Raw genomic sequence first — 27,757 nt, 5'->3', positions numbered from 1 at the left:
GTTAACAGCAATTTGTTGCAATATAAGCTATAAGATGGTATAATGGCTTTTTAAAGATTCTTCCATTTTTTTTGCTGTAAAGCAACACAATGTTTCATTGTGTGTAAAAGATTTAAAATTACACCCTGCAAATTGATCTCATCCAATGCAGTTGTGGAGAAGACAGGTAGACTTGACTTACTGTCTGTGCACAGACTTCTGGACTGAAGATTTATCCGAAAACCAGAGAATCATCAAATTATTCACTATTAATAGAACAGGGAGAGGTAGATGCCAGAAGCCAGGTAATAACAATACCCACTGGCTTACAAAGAAGTACCATATTTTTCATAGAATTCTATAGGTTATGATTAAATGATAAACCAGCTATTAAATTTATCTAGTTTATAATTTTGTTGCCACATGGGTTACAAGCTTGAAGATGTCGTGATGATTTATAATAGACTACAATAAGAAAGCTTAGAAACATGGTCTTCTATAAAGTTTTCCTATTACAATGCATCATTCATTTTAATGCATGAAGTGAAGTGGGATGCTTCTAGCACATTAAGAAACATATAATGCACTATTAAATTCATGTAAAAGACTTGACACTGACACCAAAAGGACAGTATTAAATAACTGAGCATATATTCCTTTGAATGAACTCCTAATATTAGTATGTTTAATAGCTGTACATGCATTATAAAATACTCTGATCAGAATATAAATAATCACTCCCTGTCATACTGTTTAACTTATTGCTGAAGAGTCAAGCTCCCTGTGTGACACACTCAAGATAAGGCAACAGAATTGTAGAGATTAATAGTTATTAACTTTTAAACTGTCTGGCATAACAGCTTGCTCTGTCACGTTCATTTGCATGAATGAAATGGGAAACATGACAGACGATAGTACATATAAATGACTGTATGATGGTGGTCAATTCTCTGACCGACATTATCCATTCAGAGACATGACATGCTCATGCTCAATAATTGGAGAATATTCTCTTGCTAAACTACAGTAGTTGGTTTTGAATGCACTTTGACATAACAGGTTTATTACTTAGGAGCCTATTCATTAAAAAGTGCCATAACTAAAGATGTGTAACTCTTATTGTGACAATACACATTTTAATAACTGTTTGCAATTCCTCAATCCGGAGTTCCAGAGCCCCAGTGAAAATCCCACTCTTATGCAAAGGTTTTCTACTCGCCATTGGCAGTTTAATGTGAGTGGACACTGAGCTTTGATATGGAGAGGCTCAAAGCAAAGCCTTTTGGCTTCGCAAGTCAAAATAGACGTTTGGTAATAACAGAAAAAAGAAAATGCAGGTGCACACTCTAAGCTTGAAGAATATTGATAAAACAATTTAATAAAATCTACAATTTTCATGGAGAATAAATAAATTGTACACACTACAGGTATATTATGTATCGTATGATATATCATTCTGATGCAGAGTGGAACAATATATCATATACATCATATAGTGTCTACACCCGATCCGTCATTCCCGACAGTCATTCATTGCACAATCCCATCTGTTGTCCTGCACATCAGATGGGACGATGCAATGAACAATATGGTACAATTACATGCCGCATGTAACGATACATCGCAACGTCAAACGCCGGATCATGCATTGTGTACAGCATGCATTGTTTTGCAGCATTGCCATGTTACTGGGTCGTTTGGTGTGTACCCAGCTGTAGAGTGTTACTATAATAGATTCTATGATTGATAAACATATCAAATACAATTTAAAACACACACAAATTTTGCATGTTTGAGAACCAGTCTAAAGAACAGTCTCTTAGGGTGGGATATACTAACTGTGCGGTGTACAATCCACCAGTCACCGCACCGATACTAATCTCATATGTACAAACATATGCGATTAGTATTGCAATAGGACAGCTCTTGCGATAAGGGCTGCCCTTTGCAAAGCTGCTTCCGCAGGGTGAGGGGGTCTCTGCGGGTCTCCTCCCCCTCCTAGCCCCGGGAGCTTCCTGCTGGTGACCTCTGGGCTCCTACTCCTGGGCTGAAGTCCTGGGCTCCTACTCCTCCCTGCACCTGGAAGAAAAAGAGGAGAAGGAGGCGGGGGAACCCAGGAGGAGCACGGAGGAGGCTGAGGTGAGGGGGGCCGGCAGTGAGAGGTGCTGGGCGACTGCTGGGCAACTGCTTGGTGGTGGGGAGCGGGATGCGGTAAGAAGCCCATAGACTTCTATAGGACATTACCCTCTGCATCGAAAATCGGGCAGCCGGGGCTTAGTACATATGAATATGTGGTAAAACCCCCGAAAACAGGGTTTTTACCACATTTTTCCTTTAGTACATCCAGGCATGGGCGCCGAGAGGAGGGGGGAGCGGGTATAGTTTACCCGGGCCCGGGCTTGCTAGAGGGGCCCGAAGGGGCCCGGGTCCGGCATCGCCCCCCCCCTCCCTCATAGCAGCTCAGCACACAGCTTGTTCTGGGCTGCAGTGCGAGACTGCTCACGGCTGCTGCAGCAGCTGGAGCTGTCTCCTATGGCTGTAGCGCTGGGCCGGAGGGCTTACAGAACCCCCACCCCAGCACGCAGCGCCACTACACGCTGCTGCAAAACTGATTTATTTATTTTTTAAAAAATTGTCGCGTTCAGGCAACGCCCCTGTACCTGGCCCCAGCCGGGCTCTCTATGGCCCTGCATCCAGGCCTTAGTAAAAATCAGAATCTCTATAAAACTTTCTGAATATAGCCTGTCACGGTCCTGCGGGCCGACCCTCCAGATACACCAATATGAGAATCGCCGCCCGTGACTTTTACAGGTTACCTGAGCACATGTGGTTCACTAAACCTGGTAACTGTCACCAGCAGAAGAAAATAGTAATACTAAAGCATAAGATAGGCTTCTGCTCTCACCTGCATACACAATTAACAATGCTTAGTAAAAATAGTTAACATGAGCCATATGAGGCCTTGGTCATAAAAACACAGATCCAGAACTAAAATGAATGTTTAATTCAAGAATATCTTCAAAGCTTAAGTACAAAAAGTTACAAAGAATATAATAATGTTAAAAAAAATCACACCGTTACTTCCACTTTCCAGAAAATAAAATAACAAATTGGAGAAACAAACCACTCAAATCACGTTGGATTAAATGGTTCTGGGATGAGGCCTTCCCAGTGATGAATTAAGGATCATCTGTACCCTTCGATAGCCTCATGCAGAATGAACAATGGGCCAGGGTTGAGTCACATATTTAAGCCTCCTTTCCCAGGCACCCCCTCACCCCCCCGGGGGTGATTTTAACCCTTTTCGGTTCAGAGTAGATTGTCCAGTTGGCTGAAGTTCAGGGTTTCCAGGCCACATGAACAGGGGTTGTTTAAGTCAGCCCTATTTGAAGTTTTGGAAAATAGGCTTGGGCCAATAAACATGCCCAGTGACTTAGGTGAGGAAATTCACACATATCTGTATAAACAACCATTCTTTGATCACTGTCCCCAAACAGAACACAGGGCTCTTACTGACCGTTTTAGCAAGGGTCTTGCCAGCTGTCCTATAATTTCCACAGACATATTTCTTTTATGCCCTATACAGCAAGACAGGTTTATGGCTGAATCAGGAAGACAGACCTTCCTATAACCTCTCTTGCCCATCTTCAAAAGGCTTGTCATCTTTCCACACACAAAGGATGCTACATACAAATTACATGTTTTTAGCAACACAATATCATGTGCAGTTATGCCCATGCTGATGTGAAATGATCATTTCCACTACATAGCCAATGGGATTAGCATTTTTCATGATGTCATGAGAAGTAATAGTTCATCATAGATGTAATCGATGGGGTGAATCCCCTTGGTGTTGTACTCAAGATTTAATCTTTATAGATGTTGCTTCATAATGATCAATTTCTCCACTGGCTACCTCCACCTTTGCTATATTAGGATCCCTCTCTGAAAAAATTCTGTATTAGTGAAGCCCATAGGCTACTATAGGCTAACACCATCTTTAGATAGCGTTAACTTCCTGGGCTAAGCTCTGAATTTGAATGGAAATACGACAGTATAGCAACCTCCATACAAATTGGGGCTGCTTTGCATTTGGAAATAGAGTGACAGCAGCAGAAATCAGAGATATCTGCTGCAATTCCTCCATGGTAAATCTTGTGGTTCCTTAACAGAAAAGGGTGTTATTGGGAGATAACCCACAAACTTTCTTTAGTAAATATTCCCCTAAGAGTGAGGAGTATCCTCCTAATCCTGGACCAGTGTGGTTAGTTATGACCATAAAGATACTGTGTATAACCCATCAGTATTCTTACTCAGTTCTTTACAGGTTCTTTTAATATATCATATAGAATTTCTTATTATGCTTCACAAATACAACAGCATGCAGTAAATCAGGCATTGCCGAGGGCACCTTGACCATTTGAATCTACTATGCAGCTGGATTGAAAGCAGGCTACATTTATATACTTTAGACTTGTTACTGATTACTCTTTAAAATCCATTTTACAAAAAACTTGTAAATATACAATAAATGTTACATGAGAACAGTGATTTTTCTGTGGTGAAAATGAGGGGTACGTAGTACCTGCATAATTTTTTCTAGTATAAAGTTTAATTCTTAGAATTAGTTCCAGAAACAGGAAAACATCAGTGAAATAATTTCAGAACTAAATAAAATAAGCATTGTATCTGCAAAAGCGTCGAAGCTGCTACAATTCTTGAGTCAAGCTGTAGCATTCAGGGGGAAACACGCACCATTTTTCATAGAAAAAAAGCTCTGCATAAGAGGTTTGGAAGTTAGGGGTCTATTTATTATTTACAGCAATAAGAAATATTTATATTGCTGCTTATCGGTTCAATTTTCTACTACAACCAGTCACCAGATCACCAGTGGTTGTTCCGGACCACCTGTCACCAGATCACCAGTGGTTGTTCCGGACGAACGATAACATAATTAACGGTAAATTGCGGCATCACGGGACCACCATCCACTTTATAATGTCAGTAGTCATGGTATTGATTAGCAGGCGTGGGGGTCATAATGATGCAATCATGTTGTCACACCCACGCACCACCCACTGCTGTCTTGCTGTGCCCCACCTTGCTGACCAGACCAGAAGTTGGCACGGCAAGTATGATCAGAGGAGCTGAGGGGGTGGCTAATTACCTAGGCTTGTTGGGTAATTTGTGATATATTATATATATATATATCAACTATTAAGCATGGATAATATATATATATATATATATAATAATACGTATATCTAAAGACTTACCACACAGTTCATATAGTCATAACACATATTACAGTCAGGTAATCTATTTGCTGGGTTAACCCTAAATAGGGATTACACGCACACATATATAAATAAATAAATATATATACCCAACTGTAAAGGATGGTGGAGGGAGCACTATGGTTTGGGGCTGCTTTGCTGGCATGGGGCCTGGACCAATTGCTCTCATTTATGGAAAAATGGATTTCACAGTTTATCAAGACATTTTGAAGGAGAGGTTAGGTAAGGTTATCTTTCCACCAATTGAAGCTCAACACAAGTTGGGTGATGCCACATGACAATGACCCAAAACACACAAGTAAATCAACAGCTGAATGACCTAAGCCTTCTGGAATGGCCCAGTCAGAGTCCTGACCTCAACTTGATTGAGATGCTGTGGCATAACCCAAAGAAAGCATTTCACACCAGACATTCCAAGACTATTGCCAAACTGAAAGCATTTTGTAAGGTATAGTGCAAAATTCCTCCTGATTGTTGTGATCCGCAGCTAGAGGGTGGTTGAGGTTATTGCTGCTAAAGGAGAGCCAACCTGTTATTAAATCCAAGGCTTCCCATTCTTTTTCCACACTGTACTGTGAATGTTTACATGGTGCATTCAATAAAGACATCAAAACATATACTTGTTTGTGTTCATTAGTTTAAGCAAACTGTGCTGGGATTTCATGGAACACTTGGGGGTATATTTACTAAAGTATGGGTTTACAAAAGTGGAAATGTTGCCTATAGCAACCAATCAGAGTATACTTATCATTTATCTAGTACCTTTTATAAAATGATAGCTAGAATCTGATTGGTTGCTATAGGCAACATCTCCACTTTTGTAAACCCTCACTTTAGTAAATATACTCCTTGAAGTTTTGGAGGATGAAAGAAAGTCATTCCATAGAGTGTTTGCAGCTCAAATAAATTCCTGTAACCATGTATAGGAGCAGGTAATGAGTGTGGATGTGAAACACAGATCTTGCGCAGATCAGAGCGATCAAGTTGGGAGATAATATGATGTAAGCGAAGGGATATATGTTGGCGTAGTTTTGTTGATAACCATAAAATGTAAGTAGATTTATTTTATAATGAATTTGGCATCGGATGCATGACATTGTTGCTCTGTGGAGTGCTGATTGGAGTGTCCAGAGGACGCCCTAATCAGTAGTACAGGCTGCAGATGCCTGCCAGGAGCATCTAATAAAATGCTCTGGCGGCCGGCCGCCACAGCAGTGATCCTGGCTGCAGGGTGCCCTTCCAGGTGGTGAAGATGCTGCCCACAGAGCCATGTGATCTGTGCAGTGGCACCCGTTGCACACCCCTAGTTACTGCCCTGAAATTTGGTAAACTACAATACCTCTGTTTCCTATTAGAAGGTATGGTAGATATAAATCAATAACAAGCATCTATATTCTGCCCTGTATACCAGGCAGGATGTAGTTATGAGACCGACGCCTATCTTAATCCCAAAGTCGGAACGCTGAGGACGCCAGCCCAAACAAAGCTAAATCTGGGGCGCCCTTAGCATTAGCCGTGGGGGAGGAGGGTTAGGATTAGGGAGTCTAGTGGGGTTACGGTTAAATTGGTGGGGGGACATTAGGGTTAGGCACAACTAATGGGGAGGGTTAGGAACCTACAGGGAGATATTATGGTTAGGCACCCCCCAGGAGGGTTAGGTTTAGGGAGCGTTAAGAGGGGGTTAAGGTTAGGCACCACCAGGGGGAGGTTAGGGTTAGGCACTACTAAGGGAGGGTTAGGGGTGGGATAGGGGAGGGTTAGGGTACTTACCTGCCCCAGTCGAGATTTGCATCCTGTCAGGCATCTGCTGGTATTTCAATCCCATTCCATACCAGGCAACCATTTTTGTTTGTATTGAATTCAGTAGGTTCATGCGCGACAGAGGTCATTTAAGGTAATTTTAGTTAACTTGCTGCAAATGTGCTGTAACCTGAAGTAGCCATGATAGCATACATGCTATATCATATACTGTGTCTCTAGGACATCATCTAACACAACCATGAAAAAGTTATACCGAGAATGGAAGACTATTCAAAATCGATAATAATTGTGAAATAATAATCTTTCTGAAATATAAATGTAATATATTCTCTCCTCCTTAGCTCTTGACTTCAAGTAACATCTTTCAGAGCTGTCGTTTTCTATGGTATTATTGATACTATATTCTTATTAAATATACATCAATTGTCTAATTTACAGAGCACTTTGTCTTATTTTTTTAAAAACTAGAGATGCAATACTGCTGCAATATAAACATTTTTTACCATAATTTATCATTTCAAGCTCTATAGTATACTGTGCACCTGAAATTGCATAGAAATCAGAGACTTGCAGCAACATATTACATTTTTAAATTTACACGCTTGGATAGGCAAGTAATATTAGTTTTTCCAAGGAGACCATGTCTGTAAACCTCCTTGCTTGTAGATGTAATAAAAGTAATTGTGCACTTGAATAAAACCAGGCTAATTAAAATGCTGTGACGCTGTCTGTGCAGACACAATATTTTAGAACTGCTTACTGAAAAGTATCAGCACTAAAATATAATAAATCGTAAACCCAACACTTGAATCCATCACCACCTGAACTTCAGAAAAGGGCTCTATTAATTTCCTATGTCTGTAACTTTCCCTTTAGGCAGGTTCTCTCTAGACTGCTAGTGTATCTCTTGTGTATTCCCTCTAAATCATATAGTCCATCCGTTTATTTGTCTACGCTCAAATCTATCTTTAAATTGTAAGTGTATCTGTCAAAATTGTAAGTGTATCTGTCAAGCCGGATTATAAAGTCATAGGGGGTCTACATATCAAATAGCTCTGAAAAGATATTCTATTGCCTCTCATCATGGTGATTAAACTATTTTTGGCAATACTGGCCAGCTGCCACAAGCACAGATTTACCATAAACTAAAAAGCTTTTTTAATATAGTTGTAAGAAGAAAAAATGCTTTGTACATCGTCTGCTATCACCATCCTGAGATGGTAATAAAAAGGAGGGCAACTGGTTGGCACAGGACCTCCACTGTCCTTTGCATAGTGATGCCATTCCATCAGAGCACCTGCAATAGCCTCTGCAATCCTGGGAGGAGGCCATCACAGGATACAAGCACTGATAGACAGGAAGAATCCCTAAATCTGGTGAAAAAATTGACATTTGTCTCAGACTTATTAATGGATTGACTAACATCGCATTAGCGATGCTATACATCCCGCCATGGTTCATTACAACGGTATGTACCAAGAATATCGCAAAGGACAGCTCTCCCGATAAGAGCTGTACTTTGCGATGGCTCCAGTCAGAGCAAGTTGGGGGTTTAACACCCAGAATTCCCTCTGCCCTCCTTCTGCGTATGTGCAGAAGGAAGCGGCCCGCGGGAAGTGATGGGAGGGATCCAATTGGATCCCACCCAAGGGGTAGCGTCCTGATAAGAAGCCCATAGGCTTCTATTGGGTGGCTATACCCATCGGGACAAAGTACCAGAATGCATCACATTCCGCTGCTTAGTACGTTTGGGGAATGCATTTTCGGGGGTTTTACCACATTTCACCTTAGTATATCCCGCCTCTAGAGATATCCTACTTTGATAAATAAAGGCTAACTTTAAGGGCTTATTTTCACATATTCCCACCATTTTGTTCTAAGATTTATACCCTATTGCTCAATTGTTTATGATGTTCTCTATAATGGTTCATATTAAAGACTAATGCCTATTGGCGGACGGAAACCTCTGCAGAATTGCATGGTGCCTATTCCAGCATTATACTTGACTTTCAAAACCTGGTGTAAAACTTGGTCAAACAAAAGTTACATTAATCTGCCAGATGTATTTGTCAAAGGGTTTAATATTATTTTATTTATTACTGTTTCCCTCCCTTTCCCCATTATAAATTGTAAGCAGGTCCATTTTCTCTCATGTAGTATTTCTTTCCTCACCTTTCATTCCTTTGCTCACTTTTGCCATTATTTTCCCCCATACTTACAGTGGCCCTAAACTTGTCTGCTGCATCCATCAACTATGATTTAGGCAGTACTGACTTTGTTGTTATGTCTGTATAAGCAAAATTGTTTCTTCATTATCTGGATTATTTGTTTTGTAATGTCATGTACTATATATCCTATTTGCTATATCTGTGTATGTACTCTGTAAGGCACTGCAGACCCTTTGTGGCATCTTATAAATTAATGATAATAATAATAATAATAATAATAATAAACAGGGGTTAAAGTGGGTCGGAACCGGGTGGAACTGCGTTCCGTCACTTCTATTTGGTGACGGAACCAGTACCGCCTCGTCTGACCCACCTTAGCTCTGCACCGCAGGGAAGCTTCATTTGCTGGGCGCCCATTGAGATTTTGTTACCAGCGGGTGCCCGGCTCCCTCCCTGCAGTGCCCGCGGCAGCCGGAGGCTGAAGCTCACTCTTGAGCTCTGGCTTCCGGCTCCACTCCCCCCACGGGCACTATGGGAGAGACGTCATGATGTCTCTCCCATGGTTCAGAGGACTCGTAGCAGCAAGGCGGACCAGAGGCATGCAGGAGCGGGAATTAAGCTAAGTATTGTTATGTTTTTTGTGTGTAAACAGCACTATAGGGGTAAAACTACTGGGGGCATTACACAGGGGGCATTACAACTGGGGGCATTACTACTGGGGGCATTACACAGTGGGCACTACTACTACTGGGGGCATTACACAGGGGGTATTACTACTAGGTGCATTACATAGGGAGCATTACTACTGGGTGAATTACACAGGGGGCATTACTACTGGGGGCATTACTACTGGGGCACTACTGGGGGCACTACTACTAGGGGCATTATGCAGGGGGCACTACTTCTACTGGGGGCATTACTACAGGGAGCATTACTATTGTGGACACTACTATGGGGGCATTACTACAAGGGGCTTCACTCCTGGTGGCACTGCATTAGGGGCACCACTCCTTGGGGCACTGCATAAGGGGCACTACCACTACTGTGGGCTCTGCATAAAGGACACCACTACTGGGGGCACTAAATAAGGGGCACTGCATAAGGGGCACCACTACTGGGGTCACTCAATAAGGGACACTACCACTGTGGGCACTGCATAAGGGGCACTACCACTACTAGGGGCACCACTACTGGGGGCACTGCATAAGGGGCACTACTTTTGGGGGCACTGAATAAGGGGCACTATCTCTATGGCACTGCATAAGGGGCACTACCACTACTGGGGGCACTGCATAAGGGGCACCACTACTGAGGGCACTGCATAAGGAGCACTACCACTACTGGGGGCACTGCATAAGGGGTGCTACCACTACTGGGGGCACTGCATAAGGGGCGCTACCACTACTGGGGCCACTACTGGGGACCACTACTGGGGGCACTGCATAAGGGGCTCTACCACTACTGGCATAAGGGACGCCGCTACTGGGGGCACTGCATAAAGGGCACCACTACAGGGGGAACTGTGTCAAGGGCACCACTACAATGGGCATTGCATTTGCAAAAGGGGCACTACTACTGTGGGCATTGTGTATAAGGGGCACTACTACTGTGGGCATTGTGCAAAAGGGGCACTGCTGTGTGTCATACATGAATAAGGGACACTACTATGTGGTGTAACGTGAATTAGGGGTGAATCAAGATTGTGCTACATCCTTTCTTTTGAGACTGCACCCCTTTTTTTCTGTGCGCGTCTGCAGCGTGCACTGTTCCTTTTTCTAATAAAGGTGCAAAGGGGGAGGGTGACTTCCACCACTTCTCTAGAACCACTTTAAGCACTGATAATAATAATAAAAATTAAATAAACAATAGATGGTGTGGCCCGTGTGAGGGCTAGAGAGTCACAGTTGTGGTACTTGAACTTTATGAGATTGGCCATCATTGCTGTAGAATCTGATGCTAACTGTAATTATGACCAATGTTGTTTTTTGCAAAACAAAAATCCAATAAAATAGATGCAGTTTATTAAATATAGTTTGTTTATAAATTAGCTAATTTCACAAACCAGACTTGACTATTTTATTTCCTTTGATTTTTTTTCCATGGCAAAAACACAGTCATTAAAGCGCCACTTCTAAAAGAAGTAACTTGACTTTGATCCTTTCCACTACTTTGCTGAATGTGTATCTATGTTGAGCCCTTTTTATATCAATTTAAGTAAATGAATTGCATGGCAAAAATCCCTTACAGTAAGTATCATGTTAAACATTTTTAAAGGTTCTATTCAATTATGTAATTTAACCTAAAAATATAAATTCTCATAAGATAAATAACATACAACAGTGGGACACAATACTGATGAATAACTGCTGAAGTACCATTTGGATCATGATCATCCAACATCCAATGAACAGAAATGCTTACTTTATATATATATTTGGTACCTTGCTATATCATTTAAATTAACAACTTAAAATACTACACTATTTGTTAGTTGTCTTTTTGTAGCTTATTTACACCAAGATTAGCACCAAGTTCACCTAAAGGCAGCAGCCACCTAAACATAATGTAATAGGGAATGTTGTCCATCACTCTTCTATTGAGTGGTATATATTTGGAGGCTTTGTGATTCACTCGTATGGATTTTTCATATGATTGTACCTTTTCACATAGCTAAACTCAAACAAGGTTAAGCCCTTCAATTCAACAAATGGACAAAAGTCAATAAATATAACAAATGCAGCATACTACAATGTAACAAACTGCATCTCACCATACAGAATCACTGACCATACAAAGTATACTTTATAATTTACAAAGGGATCATTTCCAATGTAGAGTGGATTGCAGAAGCTGTTTTGTGTTATAGTGATATCACACAACTGTACTTGGTTTTATTACATCGCTCATGGATTTGTACAGATGATTTTTTTTGCTATAGATGATAGACTCTGATGTATTAAATGTGTTTATTATGCACAATATTTTAGTTGCATTTATGTCCTTAATTGTGCACCAACAATGTGTAATTGTGCACAAAACATATTTAAATTAGCTATAAAGGTAGAAATATTACAAATATAAATGGAGTTAATTCTTGTTGGAGTGCTGCAGAACACTTTGTTTCGGTTTTAACTCCACCTTCCGGTCTATTTACTAAGCCTTGGAGAGAGATAAAGTACCAACCAATCAGCTCCTATCATTTTTTAAACACAGCCTGAAAAGTGACAGTTAGGAGCTGATTGTGTGGTACTATATCTCTCTCCAAGGCTTAGTGAATAGACCCTTATCGATAATGTTAGACTGTATTGTCAGTAGAGCACCACTGCAAAACCTAGGAGCCCAAAATGTGCTTGTGCACAAAAAGACACAAATATACCAGTGTGTCTGTATGTTACTGAAGACAGTTGTGTCTTCTAACTGCTTAAGATCAGAATGAGGTTTAGCTATTGAGTGTTGATGACAGCGCTGCAGGGAATTGCTAATGAGAGACAGTAATGTATCATAGAGATATCTAGTAGAGCTGAAGACAACAGTGCTGAGTATTGAGGAGAGAACTGAGGGGAGTATGGGATGGTACAGGAAAGAGCAAAGAGCCCTGGAAGAGAAATTGTTGGTTTAAGAGAGCTGGGAGCTGGGGGACAGATGGGGAAGAGAGTGTGTATATACATATATATTGCAGTTTTTAAGCTTGTGTATGCTACTTTTAATTGACCTAATGCAGAGTGAGCACTACACTAGTTGGTAAAGTTTATCTTGTATGAAATTAATCTGCACATGTCTACTTCTGTGGGCACATGCATATATGCCCATGTAGATTGGTGTGATTATGCCACTTACACCAGCTTGTGTCTGCATAGATGTGACAGGATAGTTCTAATGTAGAAGTAAGGCCAGCAATCACCACTCAGCACCCATTACTGCTGACTTATCATTTTCTAAACTGTAGAATCAATCGTTCACCAATGATGTTCAGCGAATTAACTGGTGGCGGTCCTGCTGTGCTTAGTAATCAGTTAATCACTAATGCTGGGCATACACTCTACAATTATCTGTCAGATATCTGCCAAATCTGTCAGGTGGGAAGGAAAATCTGGTCCGTTTTCTAGTGTTTGGGAGCAAATTTCTATTGTCATTTACTCCCATACATAACCAGGTTTACATTCCAACCAGCCAGATTGGACAGATATCTGACAGATAATTGTAGAGTGTATGCCCAGCATAAGGAGAGACTACTTCCTAGTCCTCTCATCAGCATCACGGACGTAATGTGTCACATGATGCCGATGAGAGGACTCGGGAGCTGCTCTGCGCTGTATGCAGCAGCACTGAATGTGCTGCTGCATACAGTAACGCTGGATTGCGGCAGTGAGCCTCAATCTGGGAACAGTTGCAACTGGACACCTGTTCTTGGCAGGGTGACACCGACCCTTTGTGGGGCCCCTCCGTGTGTGGGGGCCCAGGGACGACCGCCCCTGATGTCCCCCCCCCTTAATCCGGCCCTGACCTACAATGTCTATCTGATGATACTTCAAATTACTGATAATCCATCAAGGGTGATGGATTATGGATACCAATTTCTACATTTCTGAAATACTCTCATGATTGTGTAATTAATATCTGCCAGTTTCTGAAGAACCATTACCTAATATACAACATAAACTGTTTTCCATTATTAATGCTGGTTTAAATAAGAGGATTACTTACAGGTTTTACATAATTAGTTTACATTTTGGCTAAGACCCCCTGTAGACCCTCCAGGCCATATGATTCAGAGTCTTGGATGGGATCCTTGCTCCACTAGTTTACACTACTTAAGGCCTGATTCAGCAAGGGATGCCGTTGCTAATATGCAGGCAATAGGACCAGTGGCTTAAGTTCATCCCAGACGTCCGGAGGCAAGTTATAACTTGGTACCCCCTGCCTCAGCCGATGACCCTGTAATTTAGAATTTTGCAAGTAGATACACCTGCAGTTGTACATAGATTATAGGCATGCCATGGAGGAGTGAGACTGAGAACTGTAGGTGAAGTGGTCGCCGGACGTGGGACAACAGAAGCTGCTAAGGAGCTGCAACACCAATGAATAGGGATAGGCTATAATTAGACGGAGGCGGCAGCTGATGGTCTGACTTGGAGCTCTCCACCAGTGTATAGTGGCTTCTCAGGTGGCGGGTAGAGGAGCCATGTATTGGGCGTCTGTGACGGTACACTCTGAGTACATAGTTACAGCCCTAAGTGGAATGAATATATTGTGGGCAATGGATGAGGTGCCCCCTCAGAGCTGGAGCCCGGCGGCAGGCGCCTCCATTGTCTCCCATAGTTCTGCCCCTGAATAGGATGATTGTTGCGTACTGCGCATGCGTATGCATTGCAGTGCGCAAACTAGCCACTGCGATCAGGTCTGCAATCAAAGTGACTACACAGACCCAAAGCAGAGTGATTGGCAGGAAGTGCCGTTTGTGGATGCTAATGGGGGGTTGGTCGGGCGAACGCAGGTGTGCCAGTGCGTTTCAATGCCGTTGCATGGGCATGCATAAATACTCCACTGGGATGCCCTACGCAGCCTGAGACCTGATAGCGTGTGTGGAAGTTAGCAATTTCTGAGTAAGGTCAGGGCTTGTGCAAGTGTGCGTGAGGCTGCGATGGTACTCGATTGTACAGATGGTTTTGCAGTCTTGCTAAACATTACGGATGTGTGCTAAGTAAAGAGAGCATCCTTGTGTAGTTCAGCAGCGGCATTGCGATGCATTGGATTAGCATACTAACACAGTAAAAATGTGTACGCAATTGCTATTGCATTCGCAGTTGTGTTCCTTGCAGAATCAGGCTCTTAATCTTTTGTTTCATTATTCACACGAAAGACCACTTTTAATTGGCTGCCCATCTATAAAATAGGTGGACTTGCCAATTCTTAACTCATTTGGTCAGGAAGCTGCACGGAGCAGTCGGCAGCCCGCTTGTTTGTTAATGTTTTTATTTTATTTTTTATTTATCCCATTGGAGTATATCAGATGTAGAAAAAAAGATCAAGAATGATAAGTATAACAACCAATGCATTATTGAACTGGGTTCTTGTTTTAAAAATACAAGGTCACCAGTATTTTTCAGCAATCGATAACAGATCAGTGCAAGGTAAAGTGTGGAAGTCAGTTACATTAGTGACATTTTCACTAACATTGTACCATTAAAATATTGATTTTTTTTTCCCATTACCAATATGTGAGCTACTGTATTAAATGAAATGGGCTTTACTGTGTGACTATAAGAACATCTGCAAACAACAAAGGTTATAAATTATAAAATGTTTACAGATGCATTTCTCACAATAAATAATGCATCTCAGTGTAAAACTTGTTTTAATGAAAAGGATCATTCACTGATTTTGTGTCAAACAAATATTCCATTAACCGTGTATACCTGGCTAGCTGCCAAGCACTGTCTATTCTGTCTCACAGGTAAGCACATGCAGAAATACATGCCTACCAATATAAATAATACTACAGTTTATATGTTTATTTAACACTTCATTCAGTATTTAGCATTTGCTATATATCTGCAGTAGAATATTTTCTTAACACAGTTTATATATAATGTTAACACATTCATTAAACATAATAAAAGCAGGAGCCCAGTGCTGTTGAAGTAGAGAGCAATATTTTTTACAAAGAAAAGGTATAAAGTGCCAAATTGCTTTCTGCAAATTAGCATAGTGACCCAGCCTAAAATTTCTGTCTCAAATTTCCATTAAATTCAGTCTAAAACGCTAAATTACCGTAGATTAGAAGTCTGTACTTAGGTTACAGATAATTTAAATCATAATTCACTACCCATTCAGCTGTTGAACATTACGTTTCAGGCTGTATAGCAAGTGTTGCTGGGGGTATTATTAGTACAGTACTGTAAGTGGGAACTCCTGAAGAAGGTAAGTATAAAGCTGGGTACACACCTATACAATCCTTGGCACGATCATCCAATATCGGGTGATCAGGCTGACTATTATATAGGTGTGCTGTGTATGCAGTACTGTTGCTGGAGCGTTAGCAAATCAACAGCTATAATGCTCCGGTAATGGTCTGGATCGGGAGGTCGCATCTTATGGGCTGTTTAATGTTTGCCTCCCAATGCCATAGAAGCATACTTACTCCGGGCGGGGGCTGCTAGGTCGATTCAATTCAGCAGGGAGGGTGGGGGCAGCTTAAGTGGGCGGAGCAGGGGCATGCCAGCGCGATCGCGTCATAGTGGCTCCGCTACTCGCTTTATAATGCCGATATTACTGCCGGCATTCACATGGGCACCGAGAGGGGGGTTTACAGTTCACCCAGCCCAGGGCTTGCTAGAGGGGCCCGGCGTCGCCCCCCCCTCACAGCAGCTCAGCACACAGCTTGTGCTGGGCTGCAGTGCGAGACTGCTCACAGCTTCTGCAGCAGCTGTAGCAGTGAACTATGGCTGTAACGGGGAGCGATCACATTGATCGCCCCCCCCCTGCTTAGCGCCGGGCTAGGGGGCTGCAAAAGTGATTTTTTTTTCAAGGGGGCGTGTCCACGCCTCTCATGATTAGGCCTCGCCCCCTCCTTTACCCGGGCCCGACCAGGCTCTCTATGGCCCTGGGCATTCAGGGGTGGCCCCAGAGGCGGGGCTGCAGAGCAGTCAAAAATTCAAATAGAAGAGCCACACCAACTGTCATTTCAAACGCTGCCAAACTTAGATGGCTGGGACTCACTGGCAGTTGGTGTGGCTCCCTTTTTTGAATTTTGGACTGCGCTGCAGCCCCACCCCTTGGGCCGCCATTGCTGGTATTACAAGGCAGGTGGCGGGGCTTAAGAACATGACTACAGCAGTATAGTCTGTCAGGGGGGGTTTCTGTGTACTCACAGTGGCTTCACAAGGGGGTGCAGGCCGCACCCGGGTGTCACCCGCCGAGGGGTGACACCAATATGCAGACTCCCCCTCTGGTGACAGGAGCGGGGCTGCACTGTAGAATTATGTGCAGCACTCGGCTCCTGTCACAGTGAGGGAGCCAGCACTACAAGCATACTGGTTTACGGGGGGCAGCCCGCACCTCCTGGACCCCACAGAGACACTAAAACCGGGGTTTGGGTGTGTGGCCCCGCCCCCACATGTGAGGCCCCGCCCACTTGTCCTTATGCCCCGCCCCCTTTGCCTCGGTGCGCCTGGTGTAAAGGACACATGACAGAACACCTCATAAAGCAGACCACCATCACTGTGCAGCTAGCTATTTAGTGCAGAATTCATAACCTGTAAAAGAGCACAAAGCCTAATATTGGGTTGGGTACATTATGTCAATAAGAACATTGCAGACAATGTTCTTGTTGGCATCATAATCCCGCCACCACAATGTCGACCCAATTAAAATGTCAAATAAAGCATCTCAATATTGTCACCAGTATAGCTGTAAAAGAGCAAAACATGCATGAAAAATTGTGAGTAAAACTTTGCATAATTCGTTTGTTTTTGCTCTCATCGACAAAATTGGTGAAAATGGTTTAAAATTAATAATTTGAATCTATAAAGTCTCAACATAGAGTACAATGGCAATCATAATGAATTATTTTCTTCTAGTCAGTAAGAACCCGCTTAATTTTTGTTGTTGTTGCTTTGCATAGAAGAGGATAAATGTAAAGGTGGCCATACACGGCACGATATATGTGCCGATCCGACAGATCGGCATGATATAGGTGCTATATAGTGCCGTGTATGGGTGCACGATATCGTACCTGATATCGTGCTGCGCGCTCCCGCGGGGTCGTACATCGCATCCCCAGGTCTTCCTGCAAAACCATCTGACCTGGGATGCGATGTACGATCCCATTCAAATGGTGGAGGGGGGGGGCCGGCATATCCCCGCAGACCACAAGAATGCCGGCAGTGACAGCACGATCCGTCAGGCTGACGGACCGGCAGTCGCACTACATGATGCATCGCACCATGTATGGCCAGCATTAATTTGATGTGTATAAAACACTAATATATTTTTTCTATATTTAATGCGAATAGGGATAAATATACATGATTGCTTTGCTTGTCTCTACGTTGATGGATGGAATAGTGGTGTTTAACTACTATCCCTGTAAATTACTTAATTGACTGCCTGTGTAGGAGTGTAGGATTTTGGGATGAATTTAGCACTTTGTGGTAGTATGCAAGGTGAAGCCTGCTTTATATCATACAAAGTGTTCAGTGGTCAGAAACTATGCCCATTAAAAAAACAGATACTGTATGCAACAATATACAGTAGAATTACTTGTATATGCCAGATCAGTGATTCCTAAAGTGGGAAGTACCGGTCCCTAGGATATCCTGGATTGCCCAAGGAGACCGCTAAGAATCAAAGTGGCGGCTGGATGGCGCAAGCATATTAAAAATAAAAACAGCATATGAACTTAGTTACTATTAAAATCAATGCTCAAAAGATAAATGAAAAACAATTCCTACTTAACATAACACACAGTTAATGCCACCTGTAAATAAAGTTAAAATAAACACAGGACTTGGACAATATTGAAACAAAATCCTTTAATAAGTAAACAGAACACCAGACCGCTCATTCGCCATTTTATTACTATCTTAGGGCCTGATTCAGAGCCGGACGCTATTTGCAAACAGTCGTTCAGAAAATGGGGCTGGCTATTTAAATTAAGCACTCGCTCTTTGCGGTCTGTTGACGCCTCTGTCTGAGCGAGCGAACGAAACATGCGCACGCTATTTTGTAAAGACGCCCCCTGGCCGTTCGCATCATACGTCATCTCCGCTATTTATTAGATTAATCGAGTACATCGAAAGGCGTCTGAACTGCTCGCAGTGCTTGTGGTAGATTTTACTTCCCGCAATCACTGCGAGCAGTTCAGGCTAAAAGACAACCAAGGGACGTGATCGATGACACTCCCTTACTAATTATGCACTCCCATTAAACGCCCGTTTTGACCATTTGGCACACGTGCGTTCGGATCTCCACTCCCCGTTTTCAAGCACCTTCCCCTGTTACCACCCACAAACGCCTCATTCTGTCACTCAAATTAGCAGGCCCTCGCTGTTTTGCGAGTGCACGATTTTCGACCACAATGACTGGTTGGCGCATGCGCATTATGACCCATACGCATGCGCAGATGTGCGAACATCGCTCGGAGCGAACGAGCGGCCGCTTACGAGCGGCTCTGAATCAGGCCCTTAATTCCTTTGAGAAGCATCGTCTTTGGTCCATGAAGGCATCTCATGAATTTGGCAAAATAAAATAAAAATATGGTATGACTGACTGCCTATTCCTAGGCCTTGACACTATGGAAGGTCATTTAGGGACAATGTCACAGTAATGAATGGGAGTGCTCTCAGTGGCGTTACTGATGGGTTGCGGGCAACACTGGATGACATCATCCAAGGGTGTGACACCAAAATAGCACAGCTGATCTGTTTTAGTGTCACCCCTCAGATGGTGTCAGGCAGCAGTGCTGTAGGGTGATGGATGACGCATGCCACTGTACTGGGAGAGCCTGGGTGCTGGCCAGCAGCTCCCAGAGCACTGGGCAAGCCCCCAGTGTGATGAGAATAGGGGCATGATATATGGTCATGCCCCAAAATTTCATTCTTTAGGGGTCATGTTCTTGTGGGCATGAGGCCATGCCCCCTTTCACACACACCTTAGGCATGCATGTTCCTAGATGCTGTACTGGGTGTTACCACTCATAGTGACACCACTGAGTGCTCTGATTAGCCTGGGCTGTTTGCCCTTAGGGTGGGACCTGCATTTTTTTACGGGGCAGACTTCAAAAGGGATACCAGCCTTATGCTGACTGATCTAGGACTGGATGTCACTATGGGGGATTCTATGCTGAGTGGGGGGGGGGAAATCAGGACAACAAATTCTGGGTCTCATTCAGACCCGCTCGCGAGCGCAGGACGCTCGCAAGCAAGTCGATGGTACCCAAATGTGCATGCGCACAACGGAGGGAGCTCCGTCGTGCGCATGCGCGAGACCTGGTTAGCGACAGCCAAGCTGTCGCTCCGGGTCTCGCACCAAAGGGGGCGTGCTGTCGATAGTGAGTGACAGTACGCCCCCTTTGGTGGGCGTGCTGGGGGCGTGGCTGCCAGACGGAGGCGTTCCCATGGGAACGCCTACCGTCTGGGTCCGGCCCCACTGACATCACTAGTGATGTCAGTGGGAGTGATTTTGGCTCTGATAGAGCCAAAATCATTCCAGGGCTTGCGGCAGCGAGACCCTACCGCAGGGTCTCGTCGCAAGCCCAATGGTCACGATGGTCTTGACCATCGCGACTATCATCATGGACGCTCGCATAAGCTGTGGGTGGTAACCCACAGCTATGCGAGCGTCCAAAAGGCCGCTCCAAATTTAAATAGGACGGCCCTGATTCAGAGCGAGCGCTCTGGTCAGAGCGTCCGGCTCTGAATCAGGGCCTCTGTTCTAAAGTGAGATTTCTTGGCTGGATTGTAGTGAATTAGTGTTCAGTAAATTGGCAGAATCCAATTCTGCAGGGAAACTCAGCAAATGCACTAATATGGCCAAAGCAACCTTTAGTACATTTCCCAGTTGATGCATTTAATTATTTTGCAGATTAAGGTCACTTTGTGATGATTGAAATGAACAGTTTCAATTTCATGCAAAATCAACATCATTCTACAAAATAATGTCCTGAAGTTAATACCCTTAAAGCAGCTATTGAAATCAACTCTATTGTTTGAATAAGTAATAAAATATTTGTGAAAAATATAACTATATAAATATAGCAAGTTCTGCTAAATGATTCAGGAGCTGAACCTCAACAAAATTCATTCATCTGTAGTAGAAGCGAAAACTTCATTTAAGACAAATGACACTTGGCTATGTGGACTTTCTCATATAATACACTTGTCATGTTTAATGCTGCTGGCAATAGTCTGCGCGATGTCACTTCTTTTTATAACTGGATACAGTCCAGAATTTATATTTTAATATACCAATTTCTTCTTGTTTACTGTTCAACCTACTCATTATTCTCACTCGTCTACTGGCTGCTATCATATTGTGTTTATTTTCTATCTTGTTAGCCCGCTAGTTCAGTCAAGGCCTTCATTAAATTTGTTCCACCATTGAGACATCTGGGAATTAAGCAGCAGACTAGTTATTTAGTCAGTTTTACCTTTGAGATTTTCTATCAGTGCTGCTGGTTCCTCTCTAATACTGCTTATTGTACATGTTGGGGTAATATTGTTAGTTTTGTTCTCAATGCTATGAACATTAGAAAATCCATTTAAACTCTGTCACCTACATATTTTACAATCTTTTGGTATGGATTAATGTCTGAGTAGAAAAATGAAATATTCCTTGATCAATGTAACTGGTAAATGTCTACTCAGAACATTAAATGGCAATTTTAGCACAAAGCAGTGACTGGGAGTCACGTAACCCTTTGAGTGCTAAACTGTACAAATACAGTAGGTTTAAGGCATTGGCGAACAGTTGCACCACCGTAAATACTGTAATCATCTATAGATTACAGAAAGTGTATTAGATGTGATATACAGATGTGTCTTCGTACATCTAGGGGTAAATTTACTATGATTCGTGTTGGTCGGAGATTGTAATCTCAGGTGAAAATATCACTTTTTTTCTTATCAGGAATTTATTATTATTAAACTCGGGTGATTTTTTCATTTTTGGGGGCTGAAATCAGGTGTGTTAATGCCGCAAATTCGTCCATTTTTATCACTAGAAATGAATACACCATCGGCTCAAATCGAAAATGCTTTTCATTCACTTCAGCCTGAGGTCCGTAATCAATTTGAGGCGAAAAGTCCCAGACTTTTCACCTGCCGGACTTTCCGACTACATCGCGTGTTTTTGGAGAAAACACTTTCCGCGCACGCCCGCTTTTCGCCCTATTCAATTTCAAAGGATGTGAAAACAGCTCCCGGAGAAACTGAAACAGGCGAAAAGTCCTGTCAGATTTGGGGAAATCAGCCTGACACCCCCCAAAAGATGCACTGACATGGGGGATCACTATGGATACCTCCGAATAGGCCTGCTGAAGGTATTGGGTTACTTAAATGTTCTCAATAGGTTCTAATTAGCGTCTTTGTATAAGTGGTGAAGAATAGCATTTAGCAGTTTTTTTTGTGAAAATAACTAGTCCCAGCAAATTTGGGGTACCTGAAAATGGTAGCATATTTAGTTGCTAAAGTGAAGTTTAAAAAATCATGAAAAATCCACCTGACGCAAGCATCTGCAATCAAAAAAACACCTGGGGCATACTTGGGGACCCCCCTGGAGTCTATTTCACTAGTTTTTAACTTTGTCCCACAACTTTGTTTTTTTCACCCCCAAAACGAAAGTACTTTTTTGGGGTGTTCATAAATGTTTTTTTTTTTTCATTTTGACCCAGTTTACCTTTGGGGGACAGTCTTAAGGCTGCACAGGGGTTCCCGCAATGTTGCACCCCAAAACCCCTATTCTGCACTTTTTTCCGCCTGCTATTCATAGGCAAAACTTTTCCGCCGGGTCCGTTGCATTGACTTTCTGCCTAGGCGAAAACTCTTTGAAATTGAATACGGCGAAAAGTATCCACCTGTTGAAATGACGTCACCTGCGAAACTTTTTCGCCGAAACGGACTTTTTGCCTCAAATTGAATACGGCCCTAAATCGGGAATTTACCATTATTCTTTTTGCTGTATTAGTGCGTTTTTGCAGTCAAATCGGTGACTGAATAGTTACAAATGCACCGCCTCCTGAGCTGCAAGATTGCATCACATACTCAAATCAGTGTGATTTGTGTATGTTTAATAATGAAAAGTGTGTTTTTAGGATCTATTTTTTTTTTCTTACTTGATGTGGGGTCCCCCCCCAAAAGCATAACCAGCCCCAGACTGGTCAGCCAGTCCTGGTTCCTAAAATTACGGGGAACAAAACGTGTAGTGTTCCACCATAATTTAGGAACAAGCACCTGGCTGAAGGCCAGTGCAGGTTTTAAATATAGTTGAAAAAAATTTGTAGGGGTCCCCCTATATTTAAAACAAGCATTGGACCCAAACCGACCTATGTGTGGCATATTAGAAATTAGCATCACTAATATGTGGCATAGTATGAATTGGAGGGAGCAGGGGCGGTGGGTGATATGTTGTCTAGGGTGCCCAGACAAATTGCACTAGTCTTGGGAATGCATGCCCTATGGGACTGCTTTTGCTATCAGAAAACGGAGGTACAGCAGCAGAAACCTCAAGTCCCCCTTTATACGTTTTCGGGACACTTAATTTTTGCATGAATAATGCCACTCAAAACATCCTTGAGTGTCACCTAGTGGCACTAGTGCCACTGCCAAGGGTTGCCTAACACTGAGCTGGTGTATACCTAGTCTATATGAAAGTATGCATATATAAATATAACAATTACTACAGTATATGGTTACGCAGTCTCTTAGACAACATGAGAGCAGCAGACAGAGGGGTAGATGTATGAAGCAGTGAAAAGAGTGGAAAAGTGTGCCAGTGGAGAAGTTGCCTATAGCAACTAATCAGCTTCTACCTATCATTTTATAGAATGTTCTTGATATATGCAACCTCAATGCTGCTTGGTTGCTGCTGGCAACTTTTCCACTCTTTTTACTGCTTCATACATCTACTCCAGAGAGAGCAAAAAAGCCATGAAGAGAGAAAGAGTAGGAGACACAGAGAGTGACTCAACGAGAATGCAAAAGACTTATAGATATGTTAAGTGGCGTAAGGCTATAACAGAAAGAGTTCCTTGTGGACCATGAAAGACTAAAGCTGGGTACACACTAGGACAATGTAGGGCCTATCCGCCATCCTATCTTACGATTGGTAAGTGCATACACACTTACCAATCGATGGCCTGATGTGTTATGCCTGACATCACCACTGGGTGGGCATTCACATGTGCCCGTTCAGTTGTGATGTCAGTCACTGGTGGCCTCCCCAGCAAATGTACGGGTGGTCGACTGACTGCCCATACACACAGCACGATGTGCCGATATATCTGCAGATATATCAGCCATCGGCCATGATACATAGCTGATGCAATATGACTGTTAACAATGCTGTTCACAGACATATCACCGGAAACACCCTCGCTTACACACCCACGATAAATCGGCCATTCAATTGAATGGCTGATATATCGACCAGTGTGTACCCAGCATAAGTAATAAAGAGACTTATTTTGACCAGTGCAAATGCTGATCTGCAAATGAAAGGCAACTAAATGTACACGGTACTATGTACAACACAGTCACAGATAATAGTAACAGAACAGATTTCACTTTCTTCAAACACTTAAACTTGATTATGATTGAAGTCACTTTTGGACTCATCAGTTAATCAATTGTATAAAAAAATGTTCAGCTTTGTAGCATTACTGTACGTCTAAAATAGCAAACGCAGTGCAGATATAAACGGTGAGAGCATGATATATTGCAGTTTGGAATCAGCCAGAAACATATATTTGTAAAATATAAGATGTATAGCTTATATTGGGGTCTGTATAATGGACTGTATTCATCACTTTATTAATGACTTACTCAACAAGCATAATAGTTTCAAAACAAAATATAGAATGACCTTGTACCATCTACCTCTTATATCCACCATAATATAAAATATATTGTAGCTTTGCTGAACTTCTTGATTCCAACTACTTGCACTTTATGGGGCCAATACATCTAGGCTCTATTGGAGCAATTCCCCATTCTGCCAACGCCGGGGTCAGCAGATCGGAGAAATCCAAGATGCTGGACAATCTCGATTCCCCGATTCCACCCTAAAAATGGTCGGAATTGCTGAGTCGGAGATGTTTAACATGTTGAATTTCCCAGATACTCTGATGGATTACTGATCATCAATGTCTGCTGAATGGCGTTTTTGATCGGTGTTGTCAGAACGGGAATTTAGGTCATAGCTGTATGGTCTGCATTAGAAATGCATAATATGTTTATTACTGTATTTGTTTAAAGTGTAAAATACAATAAGAAAACTGCATTGGCATGTTGTGACTGTCTCATGGATACATTTCTCAAGAGAAAGGCATGTTAAATATTATGGTTTCAGCTGTCAATCTAAAAACTCACAGTTGCTGTAATCGTATGTTTTTGTTATTCGCAACGGTCTTGCGACACTTGTTTGTATTGGATAGAGAGAGATTAATCTATTTGTGCAATTTTCAGAGACACGCTTATAATTTTGCTTATAAATTGATCCTTTGCAAAATAAAAAAAATGTGAATTGGAGAGTCAGTCCATCACGGTTCATAGATAAATACAGTGACGGGTGCAAAATCCAATTTTCTATACATCTGTAAAGAGCACAATTGCCTATTCAAGTGCAGAAATGCTATGATCATTTACTGTGATTGAGTTGTTTTCAGTGAGAAAAGAAAACATGTAAGAAACATATGTCTGAGTCTGTGCTCACATCAAAGTGATGCCAGAGGTAAGCTAGGTATGCACCTCTGCCATTATGGGTATCGGCTGATCATCCCGATAATTGTATAGGTGTGGACACATCAGCATTAGCCGATAAACTACTTTAAAGTAGGGATGTGCAGGCTCGGATTAGTTCGGATTTTCCCGCCAAATTCTGATTTTTCACGGCAAAAATCGAGTCTTAGAAAGAGGCAAACCGTCATCTTTCATGGACAAACATCATCATTCCTGGACAAAAGTCCATGAAAGATAATGTTTGTCCATGAAAGATGACGTTTGCCTCTTTCTGAGACCTGATTTTTGGCGGGAAAAATCTGAAGTTGGCGGGAAAATACGAATTAATCTGAGCCTGCACATCCCTACTTTAAACGCACCTGTAATAGTTGGATCAGGAGGTCTGGATTTTTAGTCCTCCTTTAAAATTGCCATCCCCTGAACCTCCGGGTCCCCTTGAAGAAAACACACAGGGCCAGATGCGGGAGTGGCTGCTTCTTTGGCTGCAGCCGTGTGTACTTCTTGATTCTAATGCTGCTACAAAGCTCTTCCCTTGGATTGGAGCCATTATCGGATCTGCAATGTGTGTGCCCAGCTTTAGTGATTGTAAAAATGTAATAAAAAATTAACTGACTGTAGTTTTTCCACCTGATTTATGAACTACTGTACAAATGATCAGAATTATAAAAAATAACCATTCACTTTCCTGTTCATCACCCAGTGCATTGTCTAAGCATGTGCTGAGTTACTCCTAAATTTGTCCCTCCACCCACTATATTTACAAGAACAATAAGGGGGGAATTCAATTAGCTCCAATAATTTTTCGGACGCAAAAACCTGGACTTTTTCCCAATTCAATTACAGCTAATTTTTTGCATCGAAAAATTCTCTGGTTTTGGGCGAAAATACATAGAATCCGTGATAAATTCACAGACCTATGTGTTTTCACTGTCCGATCCGTGAATTTAGTATAATTACCGGGGATTTTTTTTTCAGAGCTTGCTGAGGTCCTGAAAAAAAATCCCCGATAAGTGCTAAGCTTCGGGGATAATTGGATATGCCCAGGGGGTCAATTAGCCTGTGATAAATTACCATGGATAAATGAATTCACCCTTAATTGTGCTAAGCAAAACAATTGTACTGTACCATAATGAGAGATTTTAAACAAAGTAGAAGCTACATCCCATAGTATAATATAATGCATACAGTTGTTGTAATTGTTTCATTTTCAACAGAAACCTCCTAATACATGTTGAATTTACCACTTAGGGCCGTATTCAATTAGAGGCGAAAAGTCGGAAAGGTTTCGCCTGTCCAACTTTGTGCCTCCTTCGCCTGTTTCAGAGGCGAAAACTTTTCATGCGCGTCCTGCTTTTCACCCTATTCATTTCCAAACCATGCGAAAACGGCAAGCAGCGGATGCGGAACAGGCGGAAAGTACTGTCAGAAGTGGGGAAGTCAGTCTGTACCCCAAAAAAAGATGCACTAACATAGGGAATCAATGTAGATGTGTACTATTACCCCTAATAAAAGTGTTTGGGGTACTTAAGTAGGTTAAATAGCTTCTTATTAGCGTCTATGCAAAAGTGGTGAAGAATGGCATAAGCAGTATTTTTGGTGAAAATAAGTAGTCCAGGCAAATTTGGGGTACTTGAAAATGGGTACAAGCATATTTAAATGTTTCTAAAGTGATCTTTTAAAAAAAATTGAAAAACGCAGCTGCTACATGCACCTGCAATCCCAAAAACACCTGACCCATCCTTGCAGACCCACAAGATGTCTATTTCGCTAGTTTTTATGCTTGTCACCCCACTTTTTACTTTTTTTGCCACTAAAATTAAAGTACTTTTTTGGGGTGTTTTTGCTAGTTTTGTCATTTGGGGGAGTGTGCCAAGGGTTCCGGGTTGTTTCCCCACGTTTGCACCCCAAAATAAAGATTTTGCACTTCTTTTCAACTGCTATTCTTAGGCGAATCTTTTTTGCCTATTACATTGCATTGAGTTTCCGCGTAGGCAAATTCCGGCTGGAATTGACTTTGGAGATAAGTTCCGACCAGGCTAAAAGCGGCAATAGGTGAAATGTTTTCGCCTAATTGAATACGGTCCTTAGAATGTAATTT

At 42.3% G+C, this 27,757-nt stretch overlaps 1 protein-coding gene across 5 annotated transcripts in view; it reads right to left on the bottom strand.

Moving 5' to 3' along the window:
* AUTS2 (activator of transcription and developmental regulator AUTS2) overlaps positions 1-27,757 on the bottom strand; it is a 1,638,780-nt gene that overhangs the window by 1,434,635 nt on the left and 176,388 nt on the right. The gene's annotated exons all lie outside the window — the stretch shown is intronic.

The sequence above is a fragment of the Taudactylus pleione genome, unplaced genomic scaffold, assembly GCF_031769625.1.
Source record: "Taudactylus pleione unplaced genomic scaffold, aTauple2 ptg000391l, whole genome shotgun sequence".
Taxonomy (NCBI): Eukaryota; Metazoa; Chordata; class Amphibia; order Anura; family Myobatrachidae; genus Taudactylus; species Taudactylus pleione.
This window is presented reverse-complemented; position numbering and strand designations above follow the sequence as displayed.